Here is an 11,274-nt window from a genome sequence, read left to right on the forward strand (position 1 = left end):
GACTGTACGGCTGGAGGAGGAGAGCTCAGCTTTGTGGCAGGCGGACAGTTTCTGCAGAAATCCCTGGCAGAGGGCAGGCGGGAAGCCGTGAGGCGCGCTAGGGGTAACCGGTAGTACTAGATGCCTGCAGCTCAGGGCACTGGCAGCACTCATTACAATACCCACCAGCATTGGAGAGGAGGGCTGCAGCCTCCAGACAGCAGGGGCGCTGTTACTGCAGACAGGTGGTATCGTGCACTCTGCTAATGCTGCCCATCTCATTCATCCCAAGAGTCCTGGTACAGCTGCCTGTATGGCCACCAGGTGCCTTGTGTGTAACTAGTGTCAGTGCTGCACCGTAAAACTCTTCAAGAAGTGTGTGCTGATGGCCAGTCTGGCGATCCGGCTCATTCCCCTTGACCGTACCCTATAACATGTGTCCGTGCAGGTGAACCCATCATGTGGTATGGTCGCCGCAGTCTAAGACTACTTTCACACTAGTGTCGTACGTCGCAATGCGTCATTGTGCAGAAAAAACGTATCCTGCAAAGTTGTTTGCAGGATGCGTTTTTTCTCCATAGGCTTGTATTAGCGACGCATTGCCACACGTCGCAACCGTCGTGCGACGATTGCGTCAAGTTGTGGCGGACCGTCGGCACCAAAAACGTTGCTTGTAACGTTTTTTGGTGTGTTGTGTCCGCCATTTCCGACCGAGCATGCGCTGCCGGAACTCCGCCCCCTCCTCCCCGCAACTCACAATGGGGCAGCGGATGCATTGTAATAAAGCATCCGCTGCCCCCGTTGTGCTGCGATGCGTCGGTACGTCGGCCCGACGCTAGTGTGAAAGTAGTCTAAGGCAGTCAGAGACCCTGTCCACTTGCAGCCATCCAGTGACAGCATTTTCCAGGCTGGGACCCGTTTTCGTCACCGGCAGCCGAACGCTGTCGTTTACCCCAAGTGAGCCATCTGGCATTCTCAGAAAAGCTGGATCGGTCCACTATTTCACTTGTTAAAAATAGATAACTAGTAGTGATGAGCGAGTGTACTCGTTGCTCATTTGGTCTCCCGACAATTTGTAAGTGCTCGGAGATTTAGTTTCGTTGCCTCAGCTGCATGATTTACAGCTGCTAGCCAGCTTGATTACATGTGGGGATTCCCTAGCAACCAGGCAACCCCCACATGTACTCAGGCTGGCTAACAGCCATAAATCATGCAGCTGAGGCAACGAAACCTAAATCTCCGAGCAGTCACAAATACTCGGCAACCACCTTAGCGTGCTCAGGAAAATCCGAGGAACAAGTACACTCGCTCATCACTACTAACTAGTGATGAGCGAATGTGCTCGGATGAGGTGTTATGTGTGTGCAGAGTATCTAATGTGTATGCGGACATCCGAGCCCCAGCGGCTGCATGTCTCGTGGCTGTTAGCAACCTGTCAGGCAATCCCTGCTTGTGTTACACCTTAGGCTTCTTTCACACTAGCGTCGGAATCTCCCCGTCGCAATGCGTCGGGGAGAGATTCCGACGCTGGCGTTTAGCGCATTGCACAATGGAGGCAGCGGATGCATTTCTCCGGCGCATCCGCTGCCCCATTGTAAGGTGGGGGCGGAGTTCCGGCCGCGCATGCGCGGTCGGAAAAAGCGGTCCGTCAGGAGCAAAAAACGTTACATGTAGCGTTTTTTGCTCCCGACGTTCCGCAGAAGCACGACGCATCCGTCGCTCAACGGATGCGACGTGTGGCAATCCGTCGCAAATGCGTCGTCAATACAAGTCTATGGGGAAAAAACGCATCCTGCAAGCACTTTTGCAGGATGCGTTTTTTCTGCAGAACGACGCATTGTGATGGATTGCAGAAAACGCTAGTGTGAAAGTAGCCTAACAGCCGTGAGACATGCAGCCGCGGGGAATATATTCGAGCACATGGAAGACCCTTGGCACACTCGTATGCTTGAGCATCACTATTACCTAAATGACATGTTTTCAGTCGGAGTGCGGTCGAGGTAAATAATTGACGACAAAATGGACCAATGTTATTTAATAGGGCTGTTTCCATGACCGTTTTTTTCTTCACACAGACCGAATATCCATTTGAAGAAAATCGCACTATTCTCATCCATATCTTTGATGAGACTCACCCATGCAAGTCTATGGGTGCACAAAGTAAAATTGAATCCCATACGAAGCCACCGAAGCTTCCGTATCACAGATACATTGCAATTCTTTACCATAGGAAACTTTTTGTTCTTGTAAATTTCTGATGAATAAAAATGGATGAAACATCTGTTTATTCTGCTTGAAAATCAGACCATTTTCTTGTACTTTCGTATGAGCTTAGCCTCACAGTGAGACCACACAGAACACTGCCCTGGGGTGGGAGAAACGCTACCTAATGCAATAGCCAATTGTCGCAAATTAGGTGTCACAAAACCCTGACTGCGTATCCTAATCAAATTCCACACGGAAAAAGCGTGGGGGAGATTAGAAAACTCTTCCCTTCTGCTGGTACTATATTCAGCTACAATGTTTCTGTCCAAAGTGGCGTATGTGTAAAGAGACAGTATGAGCAAGAGGGAGAAGAAATGTATGGACAGGGAGGGAAAAGAAAAATGTGAAGAGACAGTATAAATGTGTGCAGAGAAAGTAATAGGGAGAGGAATGTGTAAGAAGACGGAGATGTGTGAGGAGACAGTTTGGGCAAGAGAGAATGTGAGGTGACAGTATAGATCAGGGGTCCCCAACTCCAGGCCTCGAGGGCCGCCAACAGTGCAGGTTTTCAGGATTTCTTTAGTATTGCATCGGTGGTAATGTGATCATCTGCACAGGTGATGATTCCAACCCCTGTGCAATACTAAGGAAATCCTGAAAACCTGCACTGTTGGCGGCCCTCGAGGCCTGGAGTTGGGGACCACTGGTATAGATGTAGGGGGAATTTGTGAGGAGACAGTATAGGTGGGGGGAGGAATGTTCTGATCTTATACACATGTAACAATCTGCAACCTGTAAGATAACGTGATACATGGCTATGCTAATAAAGTATATCCCCCAGATATGGATTACGGCATGGGACACAACGACGGACAGGTATGGGGTATATTGTTGGTTTGTTATTTTACTTTTATTACAGGAGATCGATGGGGTCATATGGATTAGGAGTAAGCCCCGCGTCACACTCAGCGTAAAACAATACGGTCCGTATATTATGGCCGTAATACGCTGAAAAGTCCCGAAAATAGTGGTCCGTAGCTCCTCCGTAGGCAGGGTGTGTCAGAGTTTTTTGCGCATGGCATCCTCCGTATGGCATCCGTACTGCGTGGTTTTCTCGCAGGCTTGCAAAACCAACATACCGCTATAGAAGTGATCCATGTGTCCCAAAAAGAAAAAAATATATATATATATACTGTCTATATATATATATGTCAGTAGACACATATATGTATATATATTAATATTTTTTCCAGCGCTATACAGCTTGAAAGCCGGTAATTCAATTACCGGCTTTTTCTTTCTCCTTCCTAAAACCCGACATGATTTGAGACATGGTTTACATACAGTAAACCCGTCTTCTCTCCTTTTTTTTTGCAGATTCCACACTACTAATGTTAGTAGTGTGTATCTGCAAAATTTGGCCGTTCTAGCTACTAAATTAAAGGGTTAAATGGCGGAAAAAAATGGCGTGGGCTCCCGCACAATTTTCTCCGCCAGAGTAGTAAAGCCAGTGACTGAGGGCAGATATTAATAGCCTGGAGAGGGTCCACGGTTATTGGCCCCCCCCCTGGCTAAAAACACCTGCCCCCAGCCACCCCAGAAAAGGCACATCTGGAAGATGCGCCTATTCTGGCACTTGGCCACTCTCTTCCCATTCCCGTGTAGTGGTGGGATATGGGGTAATGAAGGGTTAATGCCACCTTGCTATTGTAAGGTGACATTAAGCCTAATTAATAATGGAGAGGCGTCAATTATATCCAATTGTAGTAAAGGGTTAAATAAAACACAAACATTTTTTCAAATTATTTTAATGAAATAAAAACAATGGTTGTTGGAGTATTTTATTCTACGCCCAATCCAGTCACTGAAGACCCTCGTTCTGTAAGTAAAAAAACATAATAAACCAACAATATGCTTACCCTCCGCAGATCTGTAACGTCCAACGATGTAAATCCATCTGAGTGACGGACCTCAAATGCTGCTTGCAGAGTTCGAGGTCCGTTCCTCGCTAGCGCAGATCGGGCATCTGCGCTAGCGGGATCGGCAAACGCGATCCCTTTTGGGACATTGCGTTAGCGCAGTCCGTTAGCCTATGCGCTAAACGGATTACCCTGACGCAATGTGAACCCAGCCTTATTCTCTGTCCTGTTGAGGGCAGAGCAAAGTACTGCAGTGCGCAGGCAGTGGGAAAGGTCAGAGAGGCCCAACACCTGCGCACTGCAGTACTTTGCTCTGCCCTCAACAGGACAGAGAATAACGCCTGCACAGGAGCCGCAGCAGAAGCAAGAAAGAGGACTTGATTGCATGAAGATGGGAGGCGCTGGACCTGCGACGCCCATCGGACCCAAACGGGACCGCCCCTGGGTGAGTATAATCTAACTTGTTTTTCTTGTCTTTCAGGTTACATCAGGGGCTTACCTACAGCATTACAAAATGCTGTAGATAGGCCCCTGATAGTGTTGGCCGCAGTTTGTAGCAGCAAAATGAGGTGACATTCCCTTTAACCCCTTCGTGACCTTGGGATTTTTTGTTTTTCCGTGTTCGCTTTTCGCTCCCCTCCTTCCCAGAGCCATAACTTTTTTATTTTTCCGTCAATTTGGCCATGTGAGGGCTTATTTTTTGCGGGACGAGTTGTACTTTTGAACGACATCATTGGTTTTAGCATGTCATGTACTAGAAAACGGTAAAAAAATTCCAAGTGCGGTGAAATTGCAAAAAAAGTGCAGTCCCACACTTGTTTTTTGTTTGGCTTTTTTGCTACGTTGACTAAATGCTAAAACTGACCTGCCATTATGATTCTCCAGGTCATTACGAGTTCATAGACACCAAACATGTCTAGGTTATTTTTTATCTAAGTGGTGAAAAAAAATTCCAAACTTTGCTAAAAAAAATAATAAATTGCGCCATTTTCTGATACTCGTAGCGTCTCCATTTTTTGTGATCTGGGGTCGGTTGAGGGCTTATTTTTTGCGTGCCGAGATGATGTTTTTAATGATAGCATTTTGGTGCAGATACGTTCTTTTGATCGCCTGTTATTGCATTTTAATGCAATGTCACGGCGACCAAAAAACGTAATTCTGGCATTTCGAATTTTTTTCCCGCTACGCTGTTTAGCGATCAGGTTAATGCTTTTTTTTAATTGATAGATCGGGCGATTCTGAGCGCGGCGATACCAAATATGTGTAGATTTGATATTTTTTTAATGGATTTATTTTGATTGGGGCGAAAGGGGGGTGATTTAAACTTTTATATTTTTTTTATTTTTTTAACATTTTTTTCAACTTTTTTTTTTCACTTTTGCCATGCTTCAATAGCCTCCATAGGAGGCTAGAAGCAGGCACAACTCGATCGCCTCTGCTACATAGCAGCGATCTGCTGATCGCTGCTATGTAGCAGAAATGCAGGTGTGCTGTGAGCACCGTCCACAGGGTGGCGCTCACAGCTACCGGCGATCAGAAACCATAGAGGTCTCAAGGACCTCTATGGTTACAATGGAGACGCATCGCCGACCCCCGATCATGTGACGGCGGTAGTTAAATGCCGCTGTCTGCGTTTGACAGCGACATTTAACTAGTTAATAGGTGCGGGCAGATCGTGATTCTGCCCGCACCTATTACGGGCACATGTCAGCTGTTCAAAACAGCTGACATGTCCCGGCTTTGGTGCGGGCTCACCGCAGAGCCCTGCATCAAAGCAGGGGATCCGACCTCGGACGTACTATCCCGTCCGAGGTCAGATAGGGGTTAAAAGACTTTATTCTGGCTGTGTCTTTATTTGCAATACAACTATAGGATTAGTAATGGATAGGTGTCTTATTGACACCTCTCCATTACAAAGCCGTGGGCTTGATGACACCTTACAATACAAAGCTGACATCAACCCTACAACTATTACCCCATATGCCACTGCTACAGGGCAAGTGGGAAGTGCGAAGCTAAGTGCTAGAATTTACGCATCTTAGAGATGCGCCTTTTCTGGGGTGGCTGAGTGCTGATGTATTTAGCTGGGGGGGAATATCTATGGTCCTTTTCTAGGCTATTAATATCAGTCCACAGCTGTCTGCATAGCCTTTGCTGGTAATTAATATTGGGGGGACCCCATGTCATTTTTTGTGGGGGGTCCCCCTATTTTAATAGCCAGTAAAGGCTAAGTATACAGCTTTGAGCTGATATTAATAGTCTGGGAAGCTCCAAGGGTATTACCCCGCTCCCAGACTATAAACATCTTCTGTCTTTCTGTGCAATATAAATACATATATATATGTGTGTGTGTTACTGACACACACATATATATATATATATATATATATTTATTTTCTGTGTGTCTATATTCTATCTATTCTTACCTGTCAGTGTGATTTTACAGTAGCCGCCTATGAATTATCGGCTTTTCATAGGACACCGGTGCATAAAAATCGCATTTTTTTTTCTGACATCCCATCCGAGATATATAGCAAATTGCAGCATGTTGCGATTTTTTTCTCAGTGCAATTTCAGCTGAGAAAAAAATTGCAGATGAGATGTCACCCATTGAATAACATTGGTCATAGTGCAATACAATTTTTTTCTCGGATTGCACTCGTCCGTTTTTCTTGCAGATGAGTATGAGCCCTAAGTATGAAAATAGCATATGTGCTTGGGGAGGGGGTGGGGCACCATATTGAATTCTTACCCAGTGCGCTGGAAAAGCTAGATACACCTCTGTGTAATCCCATCACATGATATATTCTACATATCTAGTCTACGGATTAATTACTATGCTACGGATTAATTGGGATTATGTGCAATAGACTTATACTGTGACTACTGGCACCTTAATCCATTATTGTTTCTTTTGTGGGCGTTTTGTTCTGGACATGTGCGAGTGGGTGTTCTCTGTTCCCCCCCTCTTCCTTGTGTTATCTGTACTTGGTCTTATTCATTAAAGTTATCTTATGTTTATGTACTTTATTTTTGGGAGTTTTTTGTCGTGTTTTTTCTTCGTTTTACTACGAGTTATACAGTCTGCATCTATAGACTCCGCTGAGGCCTGTATAATCCCATCGTATGTATCTAACCTATTCTGTGTGGTATCTAATCCTAGTGATACACTTTTCATATCTAGTCTCAGTGAGTTATACAGACTGCATCTATGCCAGCCTGTGATGCAGTCCATGTATCTAATCCCAGCGTGTGATACAGTGTGCATACCTGATCCCAGCGCATAATGTTCTCCGTGCCCCTAATCCCAGTGCGCAATATAGTCTGCATATCTAATCTCATCAGAATACAGTCCTCTATCTAATCCCATTGCGTGATACAGTCCTCGTATCTAATCCCATCAAGATATAGTTTGTGTATCTAATCCTATTGCATGATATAGTCCTCGTATATAATCCCATCATATGATACAGTCCACGTATCTGATCCTATTATGTGATGTGTTCTGTGTTATTTTTTTATATTAGTTAACTACAGTGTTGTTGGTCAATCCAAATGATTAATAAATCTGAATATTTAAGTCAGTAAAAGTCATTTTTTTTCTGTGTGCAGAATCATCTAACTAAAGAATGTGGATTTTCCCATGTCAATTGTTAATTTTCATCTGTTAAAGTGAAAATAATAGCCAAACAACTCAAAATATACAAAAATAAATTTCTTACATAAAAAACGTTATCAGTGATCAATATAGCCACCCTTCTTTTCCATAACAGTCATAAGCCTTCCATCCACGGAGTCTGTCAGTTTCTTAAAGGGAACCTATCACCAGGTTTGGCCAATATAAGATACGCCCACTGCCTTTCAGGGCTTATCTACAGCATTCTATAATGCTAATAATCTCTTTATTTTTATATAGCGCTAACATATTCCGCAGCGCTTTACAGTTTGCAGACATCATCATAATCACTGTCCCCGATGGGGCTCACAATCTAAATTCCCTATCATTATGTCTTTGGAATGCTGAATATCTGCCCCCGATCCAACCTGTAAGACAAGAAAAGAAAAATAAGTTTTATTATACTCACTGGGGGGCGGTCTGGTCTGAGGGCTCTCACTCTTCTTGGTCTGGTGAGTCACCCGCTAGGGCCGTGGGGTACTCTGTACCGGGTCCAGTCGCGCTTAAAGGGGATGTCACGGTGGCTGCGCCCTAGTCCGTAGCTCTGGGCTCCAAATTTAATAATTGAATAAAGTTTATTGTTCGTGACGCCACATGTGGTGTTCAGTCAGTGGGGACCGACACTACTTAAAGGGGTCCTCTGGTTGGATGGTACGCAGCAAGATGGTGATGCTTCCCACAGGTGAAGCAGGGTCCCCAGGGCTTCCCGGGTGTAGGGCACGGATGGTGTGGTGGATGGTATGGCAAAGAATGAGGACACAGGTTTGCAGTCTTTACCTGGTTTACTGATGATAGCAGTCCTCAGTCCAGGGTACTAAGTGCAGGGTAGCTGTGGTCCGGCCAGCTTGGAGGCAATAGGGGATCCCTATCCCAGGTGAGGTCCGTAAGCCTTTCCTACTTGCGCTACTTTAGTTTGCGAGGTCCCTGCTGCTTGAAGCTTGGATGCAAAGTCCCCTCTCTCCTGTCCTAAGACAGATGTCTGTACGATAGGCAGTGCGAGACGGTTTATAGTGTCTCTATCAAGACCCAGGCTCTCAGGTTACTGTTTCACCTCAGAATTGATGCGGGCAATTGACATACAGTCCTATGCCCTCTGGTTGTGTTGTGCGTCCTGGAGAACAACACAACCTCGGGCTCCCGGTAAACGGTTTCTGCGCTCTGACTCTTAGGGTATGTGTCCACGTTCAGGATTGCATCAGGATTTGGTCAGGATTTTCCATCAGTTTTTGTAAGCCAAAACCAGGAGTGGATGATAAATACAGAAGTTGTGCATATGTTTCTATTATACTTTTCTGCTAATTGTTCCACTCCTGGTTTTGGCTTACAAATACTGATGGAAAATCCTGACCAAATCCTGATGCAATCCTGAACGTGAACACATACCCTTAGGGTGTCCTTCCACTGTTCCCCTGCTGAGCCTCTTCCTCCTCTGTGTTCCTTTCCTCTAAGCTCCTCCACTGCAATTCCATCCTTCAGGTCCTTTCTCCTTTCCAGAGGCTGCAACTCAATCCTGGCTGCCAGCCCCGCTGTCTGCTCTCTCAGACTTCCTTCTTTGTTCAATGTCTAAGTATCAGCAACTGCCTAACTCCTCCTCCAGGCCAGAACACATATAGCTGGGGGACGCTCCCCTGAATCCGGGTTCAGAGCTCCCCTTTCTGGCCTGTATTCCGAATGTGGTGCATGTGTGTGCTTACCTGGTAAAGAGAATCCTCTTTGCCTCCACGCATGATATCGCCCTCCCCAAAGGAAGGCAACATCACCGTAACAACCGGTTACCTGGGGTGTTACACTGGCGTCTTCCATCTTCTTACGATCCCTGTCCTCCTGCTTGCTTCTTGTAGATGACGTGTCCCTTTGTCATCCACACCAGCTCCCTAGAATTGCGCTCCTGCACAGGCGTACTTATCTGTCCTGTTGAAGGCAGAGTAAAGTACTGCAGTGCGCAGGGAAAAGTCAGAGAGACCCAACACCTGCGCACTTCAGTACTTTACGCTGCCCTCAACAGGACAGATAAGTACGCATGCGCAGGAGCGCGATTCTTAGGAGCCGGTGTGGATGACAAATTATAGAATTCTGTATATAAGCCCTGAAAGGCGGTGGCCGTAACTCGTATCGGCCAAAACTGGTGACAGGTTCCCTTTAAAGAGTTTGCCCATTACAATGTATAATGCCCCCACCAATTTAAACCTTGCAAAAATGTATTTTTGTAAATACCGTATGTTACCATATGTGCCTGCGGGCAGCGCCATCACTGACTACTCACTGCGCATCACGTGACCCCGGCTACAGCCGCCACTGACATCCGCTGATGTGACGCCAAGTCCCAGAATCCCTTGCACCACCAAGGCATGACCCAGTCGCACGCACTCCTCTGATTGACTGTCCTCTGGTTGGTGTTTCCCTCACATCACAGCCCAGTATCCAGCGCCTGCTTGTGGCCTCTTTAATCTGTTGATGATCAACTTTTTAGGCAGCACCCACCACAGCCTCCCGGACACTGTGCAGAGGTGACTGTATTCCTTCACCATAGACGTCCCATTCAAGGCTCGCTCACTTGAGCACATAACACGGCCAAGTGCTGGCGGAAGTTTTATAGCACTCGGCCCAATGTTATGCTATGGGGCAGTGCAGTTCTGTGTTCGTTAGAAAAAAAATTGCAGTGTCTCTGCAAATCGGATTACGCGCGCTCAATCAAAGCTATGTTTACAAGTTAAATCTCAGACTGCACTCAGATGTAATCCGAGTGCAGTCCAATTGACGCAAACACAATGGCGAAATGACATTCTGCTTCGCTCCCGTGATACGGTTCTCTCGTGAGCACGGTGCACTGACACTGATCAAGGTTGGATCAGAGCTTGAGCCAAGTGTCATTAGCATAATCGGCCCTATTCTCTTGCATGAGGTAATGAACGCTTGTGTGACCCCTCAGAAAGGGCCACTGTCCTCTCATCAGTCCATACAACCTTTGAGAAATCTGTCCAGATGTTTCTTGGCCCAGTCCTGACGTTTCGCCTTCCGTGTCTTGTTCAGGGGTGGTCGGGTTTGAGCCTTCCTTACCGTGGCCGTGTCTCTGAGCACTAAATACAATGTACTTGTGGGCAGACATGTCCCCCCCAAAAATCTGTTATAACAAAAATTTTTGGGGGGTTCGCCATATTTTGAGACACATCATTCTTTGCATTTCTTCCATAGACAGTTGATTGAAGGTTTTGGGGGTATTTTGGGGGTACATATGGCTTTTTGATATTTTTGTATTTTTTGGTGAGGCTGGATTAGCAGAATCCAGCCATTTTGGCGTTTGTTTATTGGTCTTTTTTTCTGACAAGCTTTCACCATGCGGGGTGAATAATGGGGCAGTTTTATAGTAAGGGTCATTACGGTGGTACCCAATTTATAGAATGGTTTTATGTTTTGACACTTTTGCACAAGAAAATCAATTTTATACAATCTATATTTTTTATTTGGCTCTTAATCTGAGAGCCATAACTTCTTTTT

This window comes from Ranitomeya imitator, chromosome 2 (assembly GCF_032444005.1).
Source record: "Ranitomeya imitator isolate aRanImi1 chromosome 2, aRanImi1.pri, whole genome shotgun sequence".
In the NCBI taxonomy this organism is placed as follows: Eukaryota; Metazoa; Chordata; class Amphibia; order Anura; family Dendrobatidae; genus Ranitomeya; species Ranitomeya imitator.